This window comes from Cervus elaphus, chromosome 5 (assembly GCF_910594005.1).
Source record: "Cervus elaphus chromosome 5, mCerEla1.1, whole genome shotgun sequence".
Taxonomy (NCBI): Eukaryota; Metazoa; Chordata; class Mammalia; order Artiodactyla; family Cervidae; genus Cervus; species Cervus elaphus.
Window position 1 is genome coordinate 37,699,298 of NC_057819.1, and position 26,642 is coordinate 37,725,939.

The 26,642-nt window shown below is 37.3% G+C and overlaps 1 long non-coding RNA gene across 3 annotated transcripts in view; it reads left to right on the plus strand.

Moving 5' to 3' along the window:
* The window catches only part of LOC122694085, a 273,416-nt gene that overhangs the window by 187,828 nt on the left and 58,946 nt on the right, over positions 1–26,642 (plus strand). For all 3 annotated transcript variants that reach the window (XR_006341103.1, XR_006341102.1, XR_006341101.1), the window contains one exon: positions 20,914–21,185. This is a non-coding gene — a long non-coding RNA (uncharacterized LOC122694085). The remainder of the gene's footprint in view (positions 1–20,913; positions 21,186–26,642) is intronic.

A 26,642-nucleotide genomic window follows, 5' to 3' on the forward strand; every position in this document is an offset into this window, starting at 1 on the left:
TGGAAACAAAACAGAAAAATAGAGCATACCCTAAATCTCATGTTTTCTTTGTTGTTCAGTCGCTCAGTCACGTTCAACTCTTTGTGACCCCCTGGACTGCAGCATGCCAGGTCTTCCTGTTCTTTCCTATCTCCCACAGTTTGCTCAAACTCATGTCCATTGAGTTGAAGATACCATCCAACCATCTCATTCTCCATTGCCCCCTTCTCTTCCTACCCTCAGTCTTTTCTAGCATCAGGGTCTGGTTTCGCTTTATTATTCATTCATGAAGTCTTATTTTGTTTTGTTTTTTACTGGACCACTGTTGCTTATAGCCTCCATAAAATCCACATCCATCCCTTTGAGTTTGGAAGCAGCTAGTTTTTCCAAATCTACAGTGTCCCAAGCCCTTTACCCTAAGATAATCATTTGCGAACTAGACAAACTCATCCTTTTCCTGTAATAACTTGTTAAACACAGCCAATAATAATCAAAACACACTAACATGGTATTTCCCAGGCTTTCCCCCAGAGCTTTTCACTCAGCAGGCACATGGACTGCCTCTCAAGTTATTGCACGAGACAGCTTATCCAAATATTTTGCCACTGTGCAGCATAGATTGTCAACTGTTAAGCCTCTCATATCAGCTTCTCTGCTTGTTCCACCTGTGTGTGAAGTCAATGCCCTGGAATTTTAGGTTTGTAACATCACCACTCTACCATAGGTATCAGTTTTGGGGATAGATGTGATAGAATAACTGTGCTCCAATAACAAACAAATCCTCCGGTCTTGGTAGCTTAATACAAGAAAGGTTTACTGCTTGCTCATGTCACAGTTTGAAGCGTCTCAGGAAGTTCTTTTTGGCTGCTCTTCTCTAAGCAGTGACTCCAGGCTTCCTCTATCTTGAAGTGTTGCCATCCTAAACATACAGCTTTCAAGGTTGTCATGGGGCGTGAAGACAGTGCAACAGGGAGAGACAGAGAGAGGGAGAGAGAGAGAGGGAGAGGGAGGGGTAGGAGAGAGAATTCATAGAATTTTCTCTAATTCTTAAGTCTCTTCTGAAGTTTTAAACTGAAGATGTGTGCTAAGTGACCAAACACTTAAAGAAAGCAATGGACACATCCTTACCAGACCAGTGATGGGGCAGTCTGCTCACTGGGCTATCCAGCTTCTCATCCATGGTCAGTCTGAATGGCAGACACTTCGAGATCCTTGAGAAGAGGACATGAGGAGATTCGTGGGAAGGATGCAGTATGATGGAGTAGAGTGGGCATGTTTTCCATTTTATCCTTCAAAGCCAAGGAAAGGTCATCACAGGAGAATTCCTTGGAAGGATCAGGGGAGACTGGCATTTTACTTCCTGTCTGCCTCCTTGTTGAGCTGCAAATACGTGTGGGCTTGCTGGGGAATAGGACTTTGGAGTAGCTGGCTTCTTGTGGGACATGAAGGCACATGTAGACCTCTGCCTGGAAACGTCGCAGGTGGCAGGATGGCTGCACTGGGCAGAGTGAGGAGAGAGGGATTGTCCCTGCACGTTTGTAGTCTAGCAGATTTTGTGCTCAGTTCCTCAATCGTGTGTGACTCTTTGCGACTCCATGGACTGTAGCCTGCCAGGCTCCTCTGTCCATGGGATTTTCCAGGCAAGAATACTGGAGTGGGTTGCCATTTCCTCATCCAGGAGATCTTCCCGACATGGGGATCTAACCCATGTCTCCTGTGTCTCCTGCATTGGCAGGCGGATTCTTTTCTGCTGAGCCACCTGGGAGGCCCCAGTCTATCAGGCTTAAGATGCATGAATTGCCCTGGGACTACATGGAAGATGGAAGACGTGGCTCATTGTGAAAAGGGCCAGCTGCCAAAGGAGTCAGGGAAAGGCACTGAACTGAGGGCAAAACATCCCATGAATGAGAGAGAGAGAGAGCCAATGGCTAGTAGCCTGGCATAGCAAAGGGCATCAGAGAGTCAGAGGTTCTATAGACTCCATTGGCCAAATAAAGGACCTTGTCCTCTTCACCTCTCACCCTTCCTTCTCCTTGGCTTCCAGAAGATCCAGAAGTGGCCCGATGGGGTTGAAGGTCATGGAGCAGGTGCTGAGAATAGCACATGTGCTACTCTGCTCATGCCAACAACAGTCTCTTGTAATCACTGCTCAGGCTGCAGCTGGGAGTGAGGAGTTAATGCATGTTTTGATTTATATCAGTCAAGAATACTTGATATATAAAAATGAGGTTCTGCCAATATGTGAGACTGACTGGATAAATTGTGGGGTTTTCTTGACATGATGTCCAGGAGTGGTAAAAGAAGATCCAGGCAAGTTGAAAAAAAACAAACTCACCTCTGGCCACTTAGTTGAGACCAGTCAATAAAGTGATTGCATTTTCAGTTACATTATTGTGAAATAAAGATATACCTGACATTTAAATCAACACAAAGTGTGAAGGAAACTGAATCTTCTGTAAATGTTCCTTCATGAAATTATTCAAAATTTCTTCTTTGGAAATGAATGAAAGGAAAACAAACCTTTTGCACTGTAGAAAGTAAAATTTTCATGAATGTGGTTTCACATTATCTTAATTATATCAATAATTTCAATGATAGAGGGGAATTTTTCAAACAGCAGACTCTTCACCCAAGTGTCTCTTTTACATACAGAGATAGGTATTTTTAGGAGGCAAATCCATTCTTTCAGGCTGGTAGGTCTCCCTTTAAAACACTTTCATAAAGCCCCTAATGTGATCTGAAACAGATGAGAACTCAAAGTTGAACATTTCTCAGCTAGTTTCAGAGAGATCACCTTAGAACTCCTCATCAGAAATGCCCTTGACATTATGTTGTCTCTTAGTCGGCTGCATCCTCTCAAAATCACACTGGGATACTTATCGGAATTATATTAATTTACAGGCTAATTTGAGCAGAAGTGGCACCTTTATGACAGGTTTTCTGACTTAGGAACAAAATATATGCCTCCATTTAATCTGCAAAGTCAAACCGACACAGTTAAAGAAATGACTCTAATGATGCACCTTTAAATATATTCTTTCCTGGGGGCTGGTGAACACTTACTTGTAAGATAAGGAAATTGACTAGCTAAGTGTCTTTTAAAGTCCTAACTTGCTAAGGATCTGTTATATAGGACAAACATTGCCTTTTCCTGTCATTTCAGCATCCACTGATAAGGTTTTATCCATTAACACGGCTCTCTTATATATTATTACCAATTGTTTCTCAATGTGTAAAGACTCACGAATGACTTTTTCCAGATAGATTATGTCTGGTAACATTATTAAGGCCCAGATTTATCCAGCTATCTCTGTCTATACCATCTCTCTGTATCTCTCTACCTATTTTTTTTCCCCTTGACTTTGACCATGGGAGGTTCTGGCGGGCCTCCTGTTCTGAACACATGAATCCGCACATTGACTTCCTCCAGCTGTACAGAGAAAGTAGAGGTGTGTGGACAGTGAACCTGAGTTTGGATTGTACAAACAGGAAACAAGATGACAGACAGCATAGTGATCTCTTCAAATGAGAAACAGGGAAGGACTTATCCAGGAGACAAGAAGATTTAGTGAATTTTACTGCTCTGCTGAGTCGCTTTCCCTTATTTAGTTTTAGATTTTTATTTATCTCACTGCCGCAGGCCTTAGTTGGGCCATTCGGGAGCTTTGACCCTAGCTGTGGTGTGTGGATCTTTTAGTGGCAGCATGCAAATTCTTAGTTGTGTCACGTGGGTTCTAGTTTCCTGACCATGTGGGATCTACTTTTCTGAGAATGTGGGATCTACTTTCCTGACCAGGGATGGAACTTAGGCCCTCTTCATTGGGAGCACAGAGTCTTAGCTTACATACCTCAGTTGAAAACCAACTTGTCATTTTCTGTGCAAGGTTCCTTTCATTTGTGGGTGTGTGCATGTATGTTATTTATATGTCTATGTTATCTTTTTATTTCATTTAAAGGCCCACACCCATGGGTCAGTAGTAAAGAATTTGCCTGCAATGCAGGAGATGTTCAGGAGACTAGGGTTTGATCTCTGGATTGGGAAGATCCCCTGGAGGAGGGCATGGCAACCCATTCCAGTATTCTTGCCTGGAGAATCCCCATGGACAGAGGAGCCTGGCGGGCTACATATAGTCCATGGGGTTACAAAGAGTTGGACGTGACTGAGTGACTAAACAAACAAAAAAAGAAAAAAACAAAACCCATTTTATACCTATCATTGATGGCACCTACCAGAATTTCTTTTATTTTATGGAGGAAGAGGGTTTTATTTTTATGGTCATTAACATGAATTATACTTTCTCGCATTTTTGACCCTTCTAGTATTGGGTCGTAGGGAAAAGGCCACAGTATTTTATTATTTTGTCAGAAACAGTATATAGGAAAAATGTTTACATCAATATAAACAGCTATATAACTTAATTATTTTGACCCTGAGCTTGCTATAGTGTTGCTTCCCCAAAGATATTGTTCATTTAATAGTGTGTTTCCAAGACATGTTTAAGAAAAATATACTTTTTTTTATTAAGCTGAAAGTCATTTATTTGATATGTTCCAAAGAAGCCTCTAGAAAACAAATTTTAGTAATTTTGTTCTAGCTTATGAAAGAAAACATTCCAAGAAATGACAACTCGATGATCACTAGGGAATACATTCTCTGAGGCTGTCACCATTCTGGATGCTGTAGAACAAAAGCTGTGCAGAAATCTTATTGAACTTGTGATTTTAGTTCTGTATTTTTAAAAACTATGTAGATATTTTTTGACACAAATTTAAACCTCACACATGGTGTTGGCACTTTGCATTTTATGAGCTCAGAAATATCCAGAGACGATTCCATGAAGAATGTTTACTCTGACTCTATTCTTAATAAGCCAAGAGGCTGACTACAGGGTCCTTCACATGAGGTATTACATTATCAAAGTCTACAACAGCAATTTACTGAACAGTGCCTAAGGGACATAAGTAAATGAATCTCTCCAGTGACTAATTTGCTAGTCTATCTATACTATCTATCTATCTATACTATCTATACTAGGTAAACTCTAGTTTACCCAGTATACTACTATGCTAGTTACTAGCATACTAGATAAACTCTATCTATACTAAGTAAATACTATGTCCTTGGAGTCCTAAAGTGACTTGTTTGATTCTTCTATCTATAGAGCCAGAAAGTTCCTTAGAATTTGTTCATTTGTTTCAGTTGAAAGTACATATAAAACTGAAATGCCTACTAACAGGTCTGATTAGGTATTTTAAAATTTCTATTTGAAAAAAACAAGTGTGTATTTCTCCATCTTACCCATGATCTTCAGGCTGACAGAATTTCTAGAAATTTTACCTTTGTCTGGATTGGGCTGACGAATAAGTTTCATTCAAATACTGCAATATGAATTCACAACTTTCATAAGTACTTAGTATTTGATGGCCTTGGATATCAGGCAGAAAAATAAATCTATCCCCAGAACTATAAGGTGATTTTCCTCTTAGCATTGGGATTACTTTTCTTATTGTCCCATGGCTCTCTCACAGTCACAACAAAAAAGAAAAATCCTTGATTAGATTAATCAACAAAATTATTGGTTTGAATCACTGCAGTTAGTTCATCTTTAAGTTTCTTACAGAATCTATGGAATCTATAAACCTGTTTTATATATCACTACTTTATGTTCTTTTTCATTTGCCACCAACCTTCTTTTAAGATAAACACTGCAATAAAGGCATATAGAATTTGTGATTGACAAGTATTTTAACCCCGTCAGAATTAAGTAATAAACTTGAATTCAAAAAGAACACAGACTAACTCTTCTTAACCCCCAGCACCCCCCGACGCTTTCTTTCTTCCATTTTCTCCATTTTCTATTCTGTTTCTTCCTGTCTTCCTTCCCTTTCTTTGTTCCTTTCTTAACTCTTCCTCCTGCCTCTTTTCCCTTTCCCCCCTCTTTCTCTATTTCTTCTTTTCCTTTCTCCCTATCTTTTTTCTTAAATAAAAAAGTGCCCCCCAAAGCAGGGTCAGCTGCCCTGGTAGTCCTGGCACGAGCATGCCCATTGCCCTCAGCGGCCTTGCTCGAGGAGGAGTTGATGTCCTTCATGATCTGTTTCTCCTGCAGGGTCCCAGTCGGTTACTGGAGGCTTGGCTCCCGGGCAAGGGACACGGTGGAGGCTGAAGCAAATGGGCAATTCACTTAACGGCCTGAGCCTGGCGGTGACCTCACAGTTTCAGAGAGAAATTGGGAGGAACTGTGCTGTCAACAACAGGAAGTTGGTGAAAAATGAGAGATGCCCTTGGGGAGTGAAATGAAGAGCAGATGGCTTTAATTGTTAGCCTTTCTGTGACAACTGACAAGAGAAATTCTGCTCTCTTGACATTTAAAAGATACCAGAAATACCAGTGAGCACATTCCATAGCTTCTTGAAGGTTTCCATGTCAGGGAGTTCAAACTCCTCTCTATTTTTATTACTGAACAGTCCATAAAAACTGCAGGTGATAAGATTCCTGATGGACTAACCCTCTAATAGTTTGATAAGTCACTGAAATGCCCACAGTGTAAGGGAGTGGGAAGTCGTAGGTGAAGGGAGGTGCCCGTGCAGGGAAGTTCTGAAGGATTTATATGCTGCTGCAAGTGGAAAATAAGTCTACAACTCAGGTGGAAAACAAGATCCATTTCTATGGGATTTTTTTATTTCTATGACTTTGTAGAAGTACAGTTAAAATTTTTATTTGTCATATTGTCATATAGACCTCCTCCTAAAAAAGAAGGAAAGGATTTTTGTGGAACCTCTGAAAAAAAGAGATATAAGAAAAATGAATGTTAGCTCAGATATATGCTGCCTTATTTACACAGTCAATTTCTGTGTAAGAATGAGAATGTTGAAGTGCAGAAAATAGTGAATGTAGCTCCAGATAGAAGGTATCTTGAGAAACAGGAAAATAAAAAAATACACTCAATACTGAGAAATAGAGACTCTTTTCCATCAATATACAATTACTGGATTGAAGGTTCCTGATGCATTCTTAGTATTAATAAATCTCTTCCCGAATGATATGAAATAAGAACATTTAACCATCACTGAAATTTTATTGTAAGGGCTATTTCAAAGTAAGAGTTACATGTGAAAAAGTTTTCAAGCAGAGACTATGGCACCTCTGTGACAACTATGACAACCTGATTTTCTAATTTTTCATTGGGATTTGGTGTATAAATCTCGCAGCAATCTCAACCATGGGTGGAATAATGCTATAGCATCCTTTCTACACTGGCTCTTAGAGGACCCCAGCAGAATTCAGTTCCAGTTACCCACATTGATAACTGGCTTGAAAATGAATGCTTCATTGGCCTTCCTTTCTTCCCTGTCTCAAATCCCCATTTCCTTACATTGTGTTTACTGACGTCAAATTCTACTTGGACTGGAATCTTTGTGTCAGCCTTGATTCGGAAAGAACCCAAAATAAAACACCCGTCCTGACTCCATACCCATCCTGAACAGTGCTTTTTCACTGTGTTGCCACATTCCCTGTGAGGTCATTCACATCACACTCTATTTGAATCATTTGTTGATTTGTTCTCATTTTTTATCCTGCTTTTTGAAGTTGAGAACTGTGATTTAACTCTCCATATTTGGATCCAAGAAATGGCTGGCCTATAGGTAGTCCTTATAAATGTTGTTGAATGAGTGCAAAGTTCTTCCAACTCTGTTGTTTCTCTGATCTACTTAGGTACAAGCTTTAGCATTTCTTCTCTCATATATCCTGCCCAAATTTTCCAGTACCTTCACCATCACCCCAGCTCAGGCTCCTATCATTTTTTTTTGCATAAATTATTGTAATTGTTTCCCTCCTGTTCTCCTATACTCAGATTTCAGGTCTCTCTATTTTAGAGCACACTCCAAACCACAGGACAACAATCATTCTGAAAATGCCCCTTTCACTTTCTCTCTCCTTTCCATAAAATATCTAGTAGTTCCCACCAGCCTTTTATGTTCATCTAATATTTTATTAGGGACTTCCCTGGTGGCTCAGATGGTAAAGAATCCACCTGCAACGTGAGAGACCTGGGTTTAATCCCTGGGTTGGGAAGATCCCCTGGAGGAGGTTAAGGTTCTTATTCATTGTATTTTCTCTCTAACATTATATCCTGGAGACATAATATCACAATAGTTAAGAGCAAAGGCTCTGGAGGCAGACTACCTATTCAGATCCTAGATATAATCCTGCTAATCCTAGAGCTAATCTAATTCCTATTAGAGGGAATGATGGTCCTAATCAAAGGAACCCGTGAATGTTACCTAATATCATAGAGTTTTTGCAGAATGATTAAATCATACATCTTGAAATGAGGAAATTATATTGGATTATCTGAATGGGTCCTAAATGCCATCACAAGTATCTTTTTAAGAGAGATGCAAAGGGAGATTCGATCCAAACACACAGAAGAGAAAGTACTATGAAGACCGACCAATGAGAGATTTGAAGATGATGGCCTTGAAGATTGAACAGAAGCATCCACGAGCCAAGAAATGTTAGGAGCCACAGGAAACAGAGTCAAGGAAGAGATTCTCCTTGAAGAAACTCTGGTGGGAGCACAGTCCTGAGAACAGCTCGATTTCAGCCGAGTGATACTTATTTCAGACTTCTCAAACTGTGAGAGGAGATGTTTTTGTTGTTTTAAGCCTCCAGGTTTGTGATATTTGCTACATCAGCTACAAGAAGCTAATACACACCCCTTAGGAGATGTGATCTTGGGCAACTTCTTTAAGCCCCCCAAGTCTCAGTTTTCTCATCTGAAAAATGGTTTGTTATCTCCCAAGGTGATCTGACAACTGAATAACTTAATGCTTCCAAAGTCCTTAGTAGTATGATTGGTACACCCTGAACACCTAAAAACAGTTACTTACATTTTAAGAGTGCTTTTAGTGTTTGTCTACTCATTTTACTCTCTCTTTTGAAGAAGATCAAAGACTTCTACATATTCTTTAACATTTCAAAGCATTTCTTAGCATTGTATACCTTATGATTAAAGCTTAACAAATATTTATTGAACAGCATTTATTTATAAGACTAGATTCCAAGGATACAGTGCAGGGTAAAATGTGGTGACTGAAATCAATGACTGTAATATCATGACCATTTTCACTGATTTAGGGTGAAAGAAAAAAAAGTTACTACTCCCCCCCGCCCCCAGATTTCAGAACTTAAATGCTTCATTAACTTATGAGATGTGTTTCTTCTTCTCTAAATATCAACGAATTGACTAAATTTATACATTTGAAACACTTTTATCCTTGCAAAGGGAAAACAAATATTCTACTTTAGTCTTCTTTTATTTGTGGACATTCTACAGTAGAAAGGAATAAGGAAGATCAAGCACCTTTATCGATTACCCTGCGTTTTCCTGTTTAGTTGCTGTGTTCATCATTGTAGGTGAACTTCAAGGCTTCACACTGGTGGTGTGTGCATGCGTGCTAAGCTGCTTCAGTTATATGTGATTCTTTGCAACCCTATGAACCATAGTCTGCCAGACTCCTCTGTCCATGGGGGTTCTCCAAGCAAGAATAATGCAGCAGGTTGCCATGCCCTCCTCCAGGAGATGTTCCAGACCCAGTGATCAAACCTATGTCTCTTATGACTCCTGCATTGGCAAGCAGGTTCCTTACCACTAGCACCACCTGGGAAGCCCAGGCGTGGTGCATTCTCCCATTTAATATTTATTGCATGAACAATGCTCTTCAGTACCCCTGGCTTGGTGTGTTATAACTTCGCAGACCCTGGTCAATGAATACCAATGGTAGATGCAGTTGTCCCAAGTGGATGTTAATAAAAATGCACACTTTCCTATTGATTGCTTGGTGGGCCTTTTGATATGACATTCAAACTTTATAAACAATAACTCTGAGGAAAGAGAAGTTGAAGACCTTGGTCCTGACCTAAAAACACTATGCCCTAGCATTCCTAAAGTTTAATGTTGGTGACTATCAGGAAAGCAAATATTTCACGCAAGGGTAAGCCCTTTAATTGCGTTTGTGTTGAATGCCTGCCAGCTCCACATGTAGAGGGTTCTACAGGTATTTTTCTGATCTCAGTCTCCCATCTGTGGCCACGTCAAAAGTGCCTGTGGGTAGAAGGAAAGAGAAGGAAAGTCAAAAGCACAGGAAGAAACACAAGGGGGTCAAAGGAATGGAGGCAAGAAGGGGAGCAAGTGAAACCCTCTTGGGAGGGGAAGCTGTGTTTCATTTTAGTTGCTTGTTTTGGAAGGAAGCCTGTAATATTGAATAACATAAGAAAACACACTGCAGCCCTCTCCAGTTTCCTTGAGTGTGTGTAGAACCGCATTAGTAAAATGTGAAAACTCTCGTGAAATTGTATTAATGCTCTATTTAATTATTTGTAATTAGTAAAGAAAAGTTAATTAAAAAGCCATATAATTTTACCTCTGGGGAATGAAGTACTAAGTTAATTTAAATTTGTTAGCAAAGATTCATTTAAGTTAGTTGTTAGTAATTTCTCTTCCTTCCTGTAAGTATATTAGACAAGGATTTGGAAAAACACATTCATAAAAAGAAAAATGCAAGAACATTATTCATGTGTCTTTTTTAAGTTTTCACTTATATAAGATAATAAAAACAAAGAATAAATACTGAGAAATGCTTTACCCCCTGGACAGTTTTAAATGAGCTCCTCAAATCTTGCTTGATAATTGGATTATGTGAAGTTGGACATGTTTGTTTGCTAAGCCTCATTTTACTGATTTCCAAATTGAGAGTAAAAGTTGTACCAATTTATAAAGTTTTTGTGAGTTATTAGGTACATGCACTTAGAGTGCAGGCACATAGTAAGTACTCAACAAATATTAGCCTCATCTATTATTTTTGAGTGGCTTCAACCTAACTGGGGAAAAAAATCAATAGTAAAGATAAAGAGCAGACACTATAGATTCAGTCATCCATATGAGTTATAGATATATCTGATGGACAAGCAATGGGTTTTTAGATAAATGTTTCATTTGTTAGTTCAATGAATTCATTCAACATTTATCAAGCAACTGTTATATGCTGAGCATTGTTCTAGGGGCTCCAATTCTAGTGAGAGACAAAATAGCAATACTTCCACTTCCATAGAGCTAACATTTCAGTGCTAGAACAAAGACAATGACCCAGTAAAAAATGAATGAACATGTAACACCAGACTATATCATAAGTGCCAAGAAGACAAAAATAGGATAAGGGGCTAGTTGGGAGAGGTGTATTATAGTATGGGAAAGCTAGATTTAGCAGAGGGAAAAAAATTACAAGACTGTGTGTTAAATTTGATTTTCAATAAGTATCAAATACTTTCTAGTATAAGTATGGTATATATTGTACTAAAAATTTTTTTGTTGTTTAATCTGAAATTCAAATTTAGCTAGGCATCCTCTATTTTTATCTGGCAACCCTAGAGAGGAGTAAGGATCTGAAGATGAGATGGATTCTATTTTTCTTCCAGATTTATTGAAATAAAGTTGTAATATATTTAAAGTTTACAATGTGATGATTTGACATATGTATACTTCATGAAATGATTCCCACAATAAGTTAATTAATATATGGTTAATTCCATCAACTCATATAGTTATCTTCTGTTTTTGGAAGACCACTGGAGGAAGAAATGGCAACCCATTCCAGCATTCTTACCTGGAAAATCCCATGGACAGAGGAGCCTGGTGGGCTACAGTCCATAGGGTCATAGAATCAGACATGACTGAGATACTGAGTGTGCACACACACACACACACACACACACACACACACACTCTGAAGATCTACTGTTTGAGCAAATTGCAAGTATACAATATAGTGTTATTGGTTATAGTCACCAGGCTATACATTAGATCCTCAGAATCTGTTCATCTCATAAGTGAAAATTTATAGATAGTTTAACACAGATCTGCCTTTCATCCAGTTTTTGTTGAAGGGGTTGAGGTGTGTACTTCAGTTCTCATGGTTTTCCCTGTTCACATCTAAGGAAACTGATGCTGTGCCATGGTCATACTAATCCAGTATTTTTCTCCCTGGTGGGACAGCTATAGTGTAAAGAAAAATTTCCATATTGGCTGTAAACACAGACCCTGTGTCTTCCTATACTGAGAAAATACAGCACAATACTGAAGGAAAAATGTATTAAATGCTTTGTGAAAGTTTAAAGACTTCTATGAAGATTTGATTTTTTTTGTCAAGAGTAACATCATTTCGATGTTATATTCAATGACGATTTTATATTAGAAGCCACTGCTAGTCACAACAGACTGTTAAAGGTATAATCTTTGGTATCTTTGAGTTTCTCTGGTTTGAGAGTTAAAATAACATACAGTGAAATGTACATAGCTTCAGGCTGGAATGAGTCTGGAACTCCTAACCCTCCCTATGTAATCTGTTCAGTTCATTATTGCAGCGAATGGTTAGGTCTACGTTGAGTTCTGCAGAAGCACCTCCCCCCACTTAGAACTTCTAATGAAGGTCTAGGGAAGCACTGAATTCTAGAGAAGTCCAACAGGACTAACACAAGAGTTGGATTTGTGTGATCGTGGCCTAAAATCTATGTTTCTAAGTGTGGAGAAAAAGTCAGTTGAGGAGGCAGGCAGGCAGAAGAGCTAGGGTCTAATTCTATCTATATAGTTTGGGAGTTAGGGTTGTTTTGCTATTTTTAAAAATTTTTATCCTCTATATTTCTAAGAGAAATACTACAATATAAATGTCTCTGATTTGAGGAAATGCAGGCTGTTTAGAATACAAACCCTGGGGAGAGAGAAAAAGAAGTAAGTAGGGGCAAGGGATGAAGAGGAGGAAGGGAAAGAAAAAATGAGAGAAGAGAAATAAAAAGAGTGGACAGAAGAAGGAAGGAAGACATTAAGGGAAACAATAATAAGTTACATTTGTCTGCTCATTAAAATATTTAAAATGAGACTACTAATGATTTATTTTAAATTGGAGTTTTTAATTTTTTGAAAGCAAAATTAGAAATCAAAAGTGGTGTCTAGGGCCAGGTGACGGGAATTTCCAGGCAAACTTTTTATTCTGCTTTATGTTGCTTAATATAAATAATTCCGTTTAGGAATTCAAGATTTTTATTTTGGCAGTAGCTTTTAGAAACGACTTCACTATGTTAAACAATCTTTTTTCGTTTGTCTTTTTGAATGACAGACATTCCTGATGGTTTCCTTTAGAAAATAATACATTTAAGTTCTTTGCCAGTATCTCGTATCTACCACATGTGCTGCGCTCAGTTGCTCCAGGCCTGTTTGACTCTTTGGGACCCCCATGGACTGTAGTCCTCCTGGCAAGAATATTGGAGTGAGTTTCCCTGCGCTCCTCCAGGGGACCTTCAGGGATCGAACCCCGGTCTCCTGAGTCTCCTGCTTTGCAGGTAGATATTTTACTGCTGATCCCCTAGGGAAGCCCCTATCTACTGCACTTATACTGAAATGCTCAGATTAAAAAAAAAAAAAAATTCTTCCTTTCTTCAGTAGTCTTCTAATTATTTTCAAATCTCACTATAGTCATCATTTATCGTCATCCTCCTTATCATTATCATCCAATCTTACTCTCAAAACTCCACTGGATGCCTGACTGTGACAGGAGATCAAGAAAGGAGCTCTTTGGCTGAGTTGGATGACCCTGCCCTAACTTCCTCTTCCAAGATAGACTTTTATGTTATGTTTCTCAGGCCGACTGTTAGGATACTGAATTAGTCAGTTGCCGTGGCTGTTAACATAGAGAAACTGTCTTTCTTTCTCAGGGTAGAACCTAGGTTGGTTTCAAAACTCTACAATATCACAGCCTAGTGACAGGAAAGCCTGTTTTCCAGCAGCCTCTGCCCTTTGCTTATTTCTTTCACTCCCACCAATTTATCTTTGCAGTTCTAGGGAATATTGCCAAGTCCCCTCTAGATGGGGGTAAGCACTGTAAATCCCTAATTCCCAAACTAATCTTATAGCAGGGGACATGTTCTGGGCAGCCTTCCCATTCTGCTAACACCACACGTATTTTTTTTCTTCCTGAAGTGCGTCCTATATCCTGCATGCTTCCTTATCCAAAAGTTAATTATCAAATTTACTGCATACTTTTAAAAATTCAGAACACCTGAACCTGGGACAGCACACCTTATTTTTCTTATATGAACTGAGAAATCAACTTGAATTTTTACTTAAGCAGTAGAGTTTAAGTTTCCCTAAAACTGGAGATCATTTGAAAGAGTTGGTTTCAAAGACAAACGAGTCCCTCTAGATCATTCAGAAAATGTTGTGGACAAGTGCCAACCCTCAGTTATTCAGGAATAGATGATCCAGTGTTTTGCTATTTTACAATTTTCGTTTGCATCTAGATGTTTTATTTTTGACCACTTGCTACTGGTTATAGTTTCTATTAAAAGAATAGAGAAAAGGAAGGTAATATTCAAAGACCAGCATATTATCATATGATAGTATTCACAGACATGAAGAACAAATTCCCACATAATTTGAACAAGAAATAGAAATTTAGAAAAAACACAATAAAAATCCACCCTAATATCAAAACCAGATCAGGTTATTACACAAAATAATTGTAGGCCAACATAGCCAACATCACTGATGAACACAGATGCAAAATCCTCAGCAAAATACAGCAAACTGAAGTCAACAATACATTAAAATAATCATACACTGTGATCAAAAGGGATTTATCCCAGGGACACAAGGATTTTTCAATATCTACAAATCAATCAATATGATATGCCATATTAACAAATTGAAGAACAAAAACCATATGATCATCTCAATAGATGCAAAAGGCTTTTGACAAAATTCAAAACCCATTTATGATAAAAACTCTCCAGAAAGTGGGCATAGAGGAAATATACCTGAACATAATAAAGGTCATATATGACAAACCTATAGCTAACATCATGCTCAATGGTTAAAAGCTGAAAGCATTCCCTTTAAGGTCAGGAACAAGACAAGGATGCCCACTCTCACTATTTTTATTCAACCTGATTTTGGAAATCCTAGCCAGAGCAATCAGAGAAGAAAAAGAAATAAAAAGAATCCAAAGACAAAGGAAGAAGTAAAACTGTCACTGTTACAGATGACAGGATACTATACATAGAAAATCCTAAAGATGCCACCAGAAAACTACTAAAACTCATCAATGAATGTGGTACAGTTGCAGGACACAAAATTAATACACAGAAATCTGTTGCATTTCTATACACTAACAACAGGAATTTAAAACATTTGTCTTATTGCTATATTATCATATTACTATACTATTACTAGTACTGTAAAAGATTGATCAAGTATAGCTCATTATATAAATATGTTGTTAAATATTACAATTATTGCCATAATGACTATTTTCTGGCATCTTACAACCAGAATTTAAAATTTTTTGTTACTTTTAAAATGAAAGATTGCTTTATAATTTATAAATTTTATTTTAAGTGATATTTAGGAGATAACATGATGCATACTGTAATAATTTGGAAATGACATGGTGCTCTGAGAATAAAACTTTAAATAATAGAACAGATCTATTTAAAGTCTTTTATTTAAGTACATTAAGAATGGTTTCTAGGATAGAAGGGCTACAAAGTAACATACCTTCTGTAAAAAGATGGGATGTCAATCAGAATGGTTTTGGTCAGTCATAGAAGACTTGAAAAAAAAAAACCAGCCATATACAGCCACAGAGACAGAGACAGCTATGCCAATCTAAAATATATATATATATATCTTATGATATATATATATATATATCTTATGAGATCAACTAGCATGTATTTGTCATGTTGTAAAGGAGCCATCTAACATTCATTGTGGGCTTCCCTGGTAGCTCAGAGGGTAAAGAATCCTCCTGCAGTGTGGGAGACCTGGGCTCAATCCCTGGGTTGGGAAGATCCCCTAGAGGAGGGCATGGCAACCCGCTCCAGTATTCTTGCCTGGAGAATCCCCGTGGACAGAGGAGCCTGGTGGGCTGCACACTCCATGGGGTCACAAAGAGTTGGACATGACTGAGAGGGTAAGCACAGCATAGCACACAGCATTCATCACACAGTGATGACTCTCATTATATGATGGGATTAAGGAATCACTCCTCATTTTGTTCTGCTATTTCTGACTACATTGTGACCAAACAACTTTGGGAAAATAATGACAGAGCTGGTGGCTAGATAGTGATATTGCTCATCACATGAGTGAACCAGTCTTCTGCTTTTATAAATCATTCTGTTTGAAAATATCCATCCAAGACTAAATATTGTGCAGTGACAGTCTTTCAGTTGAAGCTTAGCTTGTGTCTTAGATGATGACACAACTTTGGAAACTGATAGTTTGGTCACTATTGTGAAAAAATTTTGGTAATAAGTGATAAAACTTTTGAATTCTAAGTAGGTACCTACTCACAGGTCTTTTGCTTGACTGACAATAACAATTAGATTAAAGCATAAAGCCAAGTGGGAAAAATCCTTGTAAGTAATCCTTTTTCTTTCACTCTTCTCTCAATCATTGTCTTTCTCTTTCTTTCCTCTTTCTTTCTTCTGTATCTACACATTATTCTGTAACAAATTACTTTGTTAATAGACACTGTTTCTTGCCCACCAAAATTTAAGAAAACGTATATTCTGAATGCAATGGGCTTCCCAGATGGTGCTAGTGGTAAAGAACCCACTTGCCAACGCAGACTTAACAAATGCAGATTTGATGCCTAGGTTGGGAAGATCCCTGGAGGAGGGCATGGCAACCCACTCCAGTATTCTTGCCCAGAGAATCCCATGGATAGAGGAGCCTGGCGAGCTGAAGTCCATAGGATTGCACAGAGTTGGACATGACTGAAGCGATTTAGCACACACACACATATTCTGTGTGCAATACAGAATAAATATTGCAGTCTTTGATAAAGAAGCATATAATCTAAAGAGAGAATTCCATTCATGAAAATGATAAATACTATATTTATATTCACACATGCATGTGTGCATTTATTCACATTGTAAATGAAAGTCTAGGAATATTATCTATAATTTAAAACATGTAAAATACAAAGAGTTTAATATCAGTGATATACAAATATAATAACCATAAGAAATTAAGAACAGAAGTAAACACTAAATAGAATAAAGTACATAGAGTTTGGGCAATTTCTCAAGCAGGTAAAAACAAATAATCACTAACATCTAAAAATTTTTCTAATTTGACTAAAAATCAAATAAATGCAATAACATTAAAAACAAAATATCATCTTTTACCCATCCAATTAGAAAAAGTTAATACCCAGTGATGGCAAAAGTGTAGTGAGATTGGCATGTTTATGATTCAAATATCAAAATGAATAATGTAGTTCTATTTTATAGACATGCAAAAATATTAAATGAAATACAAGCAGATTATAAAACTGTAAAATATAGATGCTTTATCATCATTAAGCTTCTACTAAACTTTGTCTATCTGTGTACCTGTAGCATGGATAAGACATAAATGAACAGGCTTAGACTGTATATAGAGAAAAGTCTAGTTAGGTGTTTTCTCAAACACCTAAAATTTATTTCTGCTTATTCCTTGGTGACAGGGTGTCAGGTATTTTTATTTCCCTTTTTAACTTGTCTATAGTGTATAAGTTTTTATACCGAACATTCATTTTAAAACTATGTGTTAAAATATAAAACAAAAGTAAATATACACATAAATACATGGGAAGAAGGTGGGGAACAGGTACTTATTTCAAGGAGGACCTGGGTTTTGTGTTCTTCATTTTGCATAAAAGACTCAAACAGATAAATCTCTAATTAGTGTAAAAGAATAGGCTCCTTTTACTCAAAGAGTGGTTTTATATTTGCTGTTTTTTTTTTTTTTTTATGACATATGAGTGTTTTCTTTTGTGATGCCCTGTCTCTGGGAGGGATTTTCAAATTGCCTTCTTTAGAGATGGAAACTTGTGAAGCTTGAGTCAGCAGAAATTACTTTAAAATGCTTATAAAAGTTTAAATTTTACTCTAAACAAACAAAACTTTGTTAAGCTCAGATACAGTTTTACTAGAAAAGAAAATTCTAAGAATATGGCATTTTTTCTTGAGAACTTGTTGAAAACAAGGTAAATAGAATGTCCAGTCATGGATTATGAATTCAACTCAGTTTTGGTAGAATGAGTCACCTGTCCACAGATAACTATTTGAAGAGAATTAAAATGACCCAAACTAACTTCATAGAATGAGTCCTATGCTTGCTACCCCAAAAGGAGTCAAGTTTTTTTTTTTATGTCAGGTCAATCTTGCAATGATAGTTAAACACATTTTTAATTCCTTTCCTTTCTCAGTTGAGTTTAACTGTCCAAAACCTTAAGCCACTGGAAACTCTTCCTATTAGCATACCCTGTGTAGCTTCCTAGTTGCATTATTTCATCCCCACAGGTTCTAAGAACTTTCTTGGAGCCTGTGTTTTCCTCAGTCAGCATTCAAAGCAAGCAGGTGCTAGTCCTTTGCATGTTCTATGGGGAATGGGCTAGAAGGAAGTAACTAAGTGAACAATCCTAGCGGGAACTTCATCCAGGCAGCAGCTGTGGAATGTAAACCCACAGAAACATGCAGTGCTTCTGTCAGGATCCAGAGGTGGTGGCAAGTGGCCACTTTCCCGGATGGTCTCCATTCTACGATGACACCATAGCTGCATGATGCCTCTGCTCTGAAGATGGGATATTTGGCCTTTGGATAAATATCATTCCCAGAACTTTGAGAAGACAAAACTACTTTTATTGCATGGAATGTTTTCCTTATGTGTAATTAGGGAAGAACCAGAGGCTCGACCGTACTTTTTAGCATAGCACTCAAACATTACTGTCAGGATAAACTGTTTTCAAACTGTATAGGGTTAAATACTGCTTTTACTTGTATAAGTGCAATGATGGAGGTGGGAGCAAGAGGAAGTACGGTAGGAAACAGAAAGATCAAGGGAAAAGAATATATAATGAATGTCAGACATATTTGTTTGTTTTCCAGCTCTTTAGTCTGTTAATGTCATCCTGAAAATTCCTTAAGCATTGTTAGGCAGGAGATTGATGGTTAACATACTGTTTTGGGCTTCCATAATCCAATGCTCATGGTTGTTGGCATTTTTTAGATTACTGACCATGATTCCCCACCAGCAGTGGCTCGGGGGTATCTCCGATATTAGTTGGAATTCTCTCATATTTATCAGAACTGGGCTATCACCAAGTAGTTTTGGAATATAAAACTCCTCATGGAGTCATACTCAAGTTCCGGTTTATGTGACTTACTGTACAGATTAGATTACCCAGTCCTCAAACTCTGTTACTCATTCTGTAGATAATTTCTAAATACCACCAAGTGTCAGGTTGCTATATGGGAATATAGTGAGGATTCTTATAGATTATTCCTTGTTCTCTTTTTTAACTCCTCATAAGATCTCTCTCTTTTCAAATTCCCCTGCATTCTGACCAGATTAATTGTATTATAAATTATTTTCAGTTGATTTATATACAACATATAATTTGCCTGTGCCAAATCTGTTTTTTAATGTCATCATGATACTAACATGTTACTAGCAGCAGACACATAGGAAATATCTGGCAAAAAATTGAGAAAAGTTCTTAAGTACTGTCATTGAAAGTAGGTGTGCATGAAAAGTCTAAACAAGAAAAAGGAAATTAAAAATTGCCATATCATATACATTATGTTAACCAAAATCTATTTCAGCAACACTGTGGGTTGTGCTCTTAACACTGAGCACATATATAAATTTATATCAGTGAAAGTCAGACAGAGAGAATTGGCAAAAGTTGCCTTTCATCTTTTTATCATTTGCTTCTCATTAAAATAAATTGGACAAGGGTTTTCCTTGGAGTGTTCTGTCACCTATTCCAAGACTATGTTTGTGCATTTATAGTACCAGGCATTTGGATAAAAAGTGAGAAGCACAGATCTTTTCATTAAACATTTGAGTAACTGGTACTCTCAGATCATGGACTAGACTTCTCCTTTTTTCCTTTAGAGCTAGCAGAAAAATACCTTGGTGCTGGTAGGAATTAGAGGAAATGCCTATGAAAATATACCCCTAGAGTGGTCTCTCTTGAACTCTTATAAGAAGAGGGGAAAAGAGATTTTTAGCTGGGAAAAAATGCATACATGTATAATCTAGTTTCTTCATATATTGCCTTTTAGGCAATAGAAGAAAACTAAATTCACTTGAGTCACTTTAGTAAGGCTTCCTAGCTACATATTTTGTTTCTAAACTTTTATGTGCTTTTGGAAAACATGCTTTAAAATTTCTTTCCTATGGAAATTCAATTGTGATAGTATGTGTGCTCAGTCCCTCAGGCCTGTGCAATTCTGCGGCCTCATGGACTTTAGACCTCCAGGCACCTCTGTGGAATTTCCCAGGAAAGAATACTGGACTGAAATGCTGTTTTCTACTTGAGGGAATCTTCCTGACTCAGGGATCGAAACTGCATCTCTTGTGTCTCCTGCATTGACAGGCAAACTCTATTACTGGTGCCACCTAAGAAGCCCCAATTGTGATAGTACTCTTGCCAAATTTATGGAAAGTTGGCATAAATTTGGCATAAATAATTTTGGCAAATTATTTTGCTGAGCTAGAGGAAAAAACAGCATTGCAAGTAAAATGGCTGCTTGATTATAACAAAAATGGCCAACTCTTATAAGGTTATACCTTACTTATATAAGGCAATAGGGATGATGTATTGTCACTTGCTATTGCCTGGTATTTTGACTTTTAAAACAATTTCAGAGGTTTAAATGAAAAAAAAAATTTTTTTTCTGAACTATTACCCAGGATGTGACAAGATTTTTCTTGGAAATTTGTTGGGTGTTGGCTGAGCTAATTTTTTCTCTAACCAAATCATTTTTACCTAGTCCATTTTTAGGATTCAGAGTGATCTGATTTTTTCTTTGTTCTTTTCCAGGTAGATATTTTGGTGGAAAACCACTTGGAGGTGAAATTGTCAAAAGCTTAGCAAGAAGAAAAAATATATAAGTGAAATAAAGAGAGAAGGCAGAGGTCTGTTTAATTTTCAAATTTAATAATAGTCTGTGGATAATTGCGAGTTGGCAGATATAATGTTTCCAGTCAAGCTTTGCCATCTAGAGAGAAGTATTTCGTATCTACAACATCTACAAAGCACAAACACTGTCCAGGGACGCTGCATGGAATTCATCTCTTTCCAGGATTTCAAAGGTACATAAATCCATAGTGTTTGGAATGGGTGTGTTTATATTGAATTTTCCCCTCCCTCTTTCTGGAGGAGAGTCAGTCAACCCTATCTTCATCCTTTGCCTTCATGCTTGGCTGGAGTATGAGTCAAAACTGAAACATGCACTTAAGTGATTATCTGTGATCTCAGAGTATGCTTATTTTAAGGTCGAAAAGAGAAAACATAAAAAATTAGAAAAGTGGGAAATAGAAACACTTCATGGTGAATTATAAATACCTTTTCCCTCACTGGAGATGTTCTAAATCAAACACTTCTAAATATGAAGTTAAAAATCATATTTAACTAAGTATTAAACTCATAAATGTATTTAACAGATAAACTTGTGAATGGATTGAATCTATGTTGTCCTCAAACTGAGTTTAAATAAAAATAGGCATAGAAGTTGGACCTAATTTTAAGGTTCTTTAACGGAAAAAAATTCAACTTTGTAAATTGTTTTGCACAGCTGCTACCTATACTAAACAGCTCAATAATAGTACTTTAAACATCTTATAAAATCAATTGCCTTGATTCATCCGTTTGTTCAACAAAATTATACTTTTAAATAAGCCAGAGGTTGCCTGTTATGAGGGCTTCCTATTCTGATCAGACTAAATGAACCCTGCATACTATTATTTTTCTTTTCAGACTGTAGTATGTTGAATTTTTAATAGCACTGAATAAAAAACAGAAAAACAGCTTTTAATTAAAACTGTATACTTAAAAACATAAAATGAATTAGTGTCATACTGCAAGTGTTTTATTGAAATAATTGAGAAATTCACCATTCACAGTGTTATAGTACAAATAAGTCATAATGCATATTTAACTTCCAATGAATGTATTTTTTATGTTAACAGTATATGGATTTTGTTTGCTTCAACACACCAAAAAACCTGGTGATAGTCCATAAAACGAATGGACAAAATACACTGAAAATATTTCAAGATGCACTTATTTTATATTTTGTTGTTGTCACTGTTGTTCAGAAGAAAGATATTTATATTCAAAATAAGATTGCCAAATCAGATCTCCTAATAACTAAGTGTCCTAATTTCATTTTCTCAATCAGTTAAATGAGGGGTATTTTTGGTAAACCTTTATTTACTTCCTTGGTTCCGACTATATAGAATTCTCAGGGTTAATGTAACTGCTCCCCATGAGGAGGAATTACATATCCTGTGGTCTCTTTTTTGGTGTTTCCTTGAATGGTAAGTAAGGTGTTGTTATTGTGGTTTATGCTGAAAACAGTTACCTGAGCTTTCCCTGCCATCTGTATTCACGTTTGGTTTTTTGAGCCTGGTTTTTCATTTTTCCAGTGTAGTATTTACTTACAGACACTTTAAATTTTCATCTTGTTATATAGTAGAAGGATATATTTTTTGGAAGAATAATGTACAATAAATTTTTGAAGGATAATTCACATTCAGAGAAACCACTGATGCCAGAGTCTGGCAACTGGAGAAACTATCTTACAGGACACAGTGTCTACAAGACATTCATTCCATCTGGTGCTGAAACTTACAGTGTACAGACCGCTTCTAATGGCATCTGTGCTACAAGTGATTTTTCATGTAAGTGTAGTGAATGCCAGATAGCTTGTCACAACAGCCTGGAAAGCAGTAGATGTAATGTGAAGCACAGCCTTTCAGTCATCCTCTGATTGATTACAATGCTTAGAAATCAGCATCCTAACATTTGGTACTATCACAAATCTAAACAGAGTATAAAAATGAAGAGACATCACTTTGCCAACAAAGGTCTGTCTAGTCGAAGCTATGGTTTTTCCAGTAGTCATGTATGGATGTGAGAGTTGGACCGTAAAGAATGTTAGGCACCGAAGAATTGATGTTTTTGAATTGTGGTATTGGAGAAGACTCTTTAGAGTCCCTTGGACTGGTAAGGAGAGCCAACCAGTCAATCCTAAAGAAAATCAACCCTGAATGTTCATTGAAAGGACTGATGCTAAAGCTGAAGCTCCAATACTTTGGCCCTTGATGTGCAGAGCCTACTCATTGGAAAAGACCCTGATGCTGGGAAAGATTGAAGGCAGGGAGAGAAGGGGATGACAGAGGATGAAATGGTTGGATGGCATCAAGGACTCGATGGACATGATTTTGAGCAAGCTCCGGGAGATAGTGATGAACAGGGAAGCCTGGCATGCTTGCAGCCCATGGGGTCACAAAGAGTTGGACAGGACTGAGTGGCTGAATAATAATAACAACATTTGTTACACAGTAGTTTACTCAAAATACGTTAGATTAATTATATAGCCATCAAAACCTGGAAGGCTATGCATATAAACAAAATATAAATGTCAGCAGCATAAAACTATATCATTTTCAGTCTTCATGAGTTTATAGGTACACCTTTAGGAATTTAACTGCTTAATAACTTTGAAGAAAACTTTTAATAGTTTTCTATTATGTTAAAATTGGTAGTGTTAAAATCTATAGAATGCTTACATATGAATATATATGGATCATTTAACTGTTAAAATGTAGAATTTAGAGCTGACATAATAAATGAGACATGCTAAACTTTCAATAGGAATTGTGAGATCTTACAGGAAATATTAGAACAAAATCACAATTTATTTCCCATACTTTGTAAGACTATGCAAAAGTAAAGCATATGAGTGAACATGTTTGTAGACCATCTTGATTCTGAAAAGACTATCCTAAAATATTGTCTGCAATACTGTACCCTCATTCATTAAAAGGAGCAGTCAGTTGGTGGGACAGTTGAGAAAAACTGTGAAGGATTAAGACAACGCGAAGGTACCGAAATAACAGACGAATTTCAAGGAAACAAATTTCTTCAGGCAATCAGATATGAAGGGTCAGGACTCACAGAAACCAGATCCCATTTTCCAGCAAAGAAACTATGACCGAACATAGTAGCCGCAGTCCGTACATCCTGTACAATGAAGCACATACGCAAACGGACAGTGAGACTGCTGACAAAAAGTGCCTCATGTCTGTGTCTATAACCAGATTGCTTCTGGAAGAATACTGGGGGAAGAAATAACTGATAAACTAAATATCTGATATGTAAACATTCATTCAAAATGCTTCTGCTTTTTTTTTTATTTTTTATTAGTTGGAGGCTAATTACTTCACATTTCAGTGGGTTTTGTCATACATTGATATGAATCAGCCATAGAGTTACATGTATTCCCCATCCCGATCCCCCCTCCCACCTCCCTGTCCACCCGATTCCCCTGGGTCTTCCCAGTGCACCAGGCCCGAGCACTTGTCTCATGCAGCCCACCTGGGCTGGTGATCTGTTTCACCATAGATAATATACATGCTGTTCTTTCGAAACATCCCACCCTCACCTTCTCCCACAGAGTTCAAAAGTCTGTTCTGTACTTCTGTGTCTCTTTTTCTGTTTTGCATATAAGGTTAAAATTACCATCTTTCTAAATTCCATATATATGTGTTAGTATGCTGTAATGTTCTTTATCTTTCTGGCTTACTTCACTCTGTATAATGCTTCTGTTTCTTGATTCATCAGAGAGGGTACCAATGAGGAGAGGGGAAGGCTAAGCTTTCATTGTTTACAGTGGATTGAATGTTATACAGCAAGAGGAAACAAAGGATATTCTTGGAATAGTCTGTTAAAAAAAAGTCTTCTATGAGAATACCAGGGCAGCCAGGATGTTAAACAGATGCATTATTTTCCAGACTTAGAGTAAGAAGGAACAACAATTGCTGATCATATATGCAGAATACTTTTCTTAATATTTATTGTTTTCCCAGTAAAAGGTATAGAAATAAAGGACCATGGTAACACTGTGTTTGAGATAATAGAGTAGTCAGCAGCTTATTAAACTTTAAATCTTGAGTTCTGACTAAATTATTCAATTTTGTGGTTTTTTTTAAGTGTCATCTTCATATCTGAGATTCCTAATACATATTTAATGAGTCAGGCTGAAAGCATATTTTTCTTATGTCTATTTAATCTCTCTTCAAAATCCAATTATTTCCCATGGAAATGGATATCATATAGTTTTAACATAACTCTGAATTAACTAATCCATATAGCAATTTACAGAGTTGTGATTTCAAAATTGAATGAATATGGGAGTACAGATATCTCTTTGAGATCCTAATATAAATTCTTTCAGATATATGTAAACATACACAGAAATGGGATTGCTGTATCATATGGTAGTTCTATTTCTTTTTTTTTTTTAATTTCTTTTTAAAAATATTTTTTTTGGGAATTTCCATATTGTTTTCCATAGCACTAAACTGCTTTATGACAACCATAAAAATGCATATTAGCTAGATTTTTCCCCCAAGGTGTTTGATTGAAGGAATTGTCACATTTTCCCATTCTTTGCTCCAAGATTTGTTAAGTATATTGAACAAGCATACAACAGTTTTTATTCAGTTCAGTCACTTAGTCGTATCCAACTCTTTGTGATCCCATGAAGTGCAGCACGCCAGTCTTCTCTGTCCATCACCAGCTCTCAGAGCCTGCTTAAACTCATGTCTATTTAGTCAGTGATGCCATCCAACCATCTCATCCTCTATCGTCCCCTTCTCTTCCTGCCTTCAATCTTTCCCAGCAATCAGGGTCTTTTCAAATGAGGCAGCTCTTTACATCAGGTGGCCAAAGTATTGGAGCTTCAGCTTCAGCATCAGTCCTTTCAATGAACACCCAGGACTGATCTCCTTTAGGGTGGACTGGTTGGATCTTCTTGCTGTCCAAAGGACTCTCAAGAGTCTTCTCCAATACCCCAGTTCAAAAGCATCAATTCTTCGGTGCTCAGCTTTCTTTATAGTCCAACTCTCACAACCATACATGACTACTGGAAAAACCATAGCTGTGACTAGATGGAATTTTGTTGGCAAAGTAATGTCTCTGCTTTTTAATATGCTGTCTAGGTTGGTCTTACCTTTTCTTCCAAGGAGCAAGCGTCTTTTAATTTCATGGCTGCAGTCACCATCTGAAGTGATTTTGGAGCCCAAGAAAATAAAGTCTCTTACTGCTTCCATTGTTTCCCCCTCTATTTGCCATGAAGCGATGGGATCTGATGCCATGTTCTTAGTTTTTTTGAATGTTGAGTTTTAAGCCTGCTTTGTCCCTCTCATGTCCGACTCTTTGTGACCCCACGGACTGTAGCCCACCAGGCTCCTCTGTCTATCAGGATTCTCCAGGCAAGGATACTGGAGTTGATTGCCATGCCCTCCTCCAGGGGATCTTCCCAACCCAGGGACTGAAACCAGGTCTCCCACATTACAGACAGATTCTTTACTGTCTGAACTACTTTCATTCAGTGACTAGGAAAATTTCTTTTTCCTCAGGTTGCCAAATTCTACCCCCCTCCCCCCCCACACACACTGGAGGTGGAATATTTAAATAAATAAAACAATTTTTACTGAGACACAGTTGATTTGCAATATTATCTAAGTTACAGGCATACAACT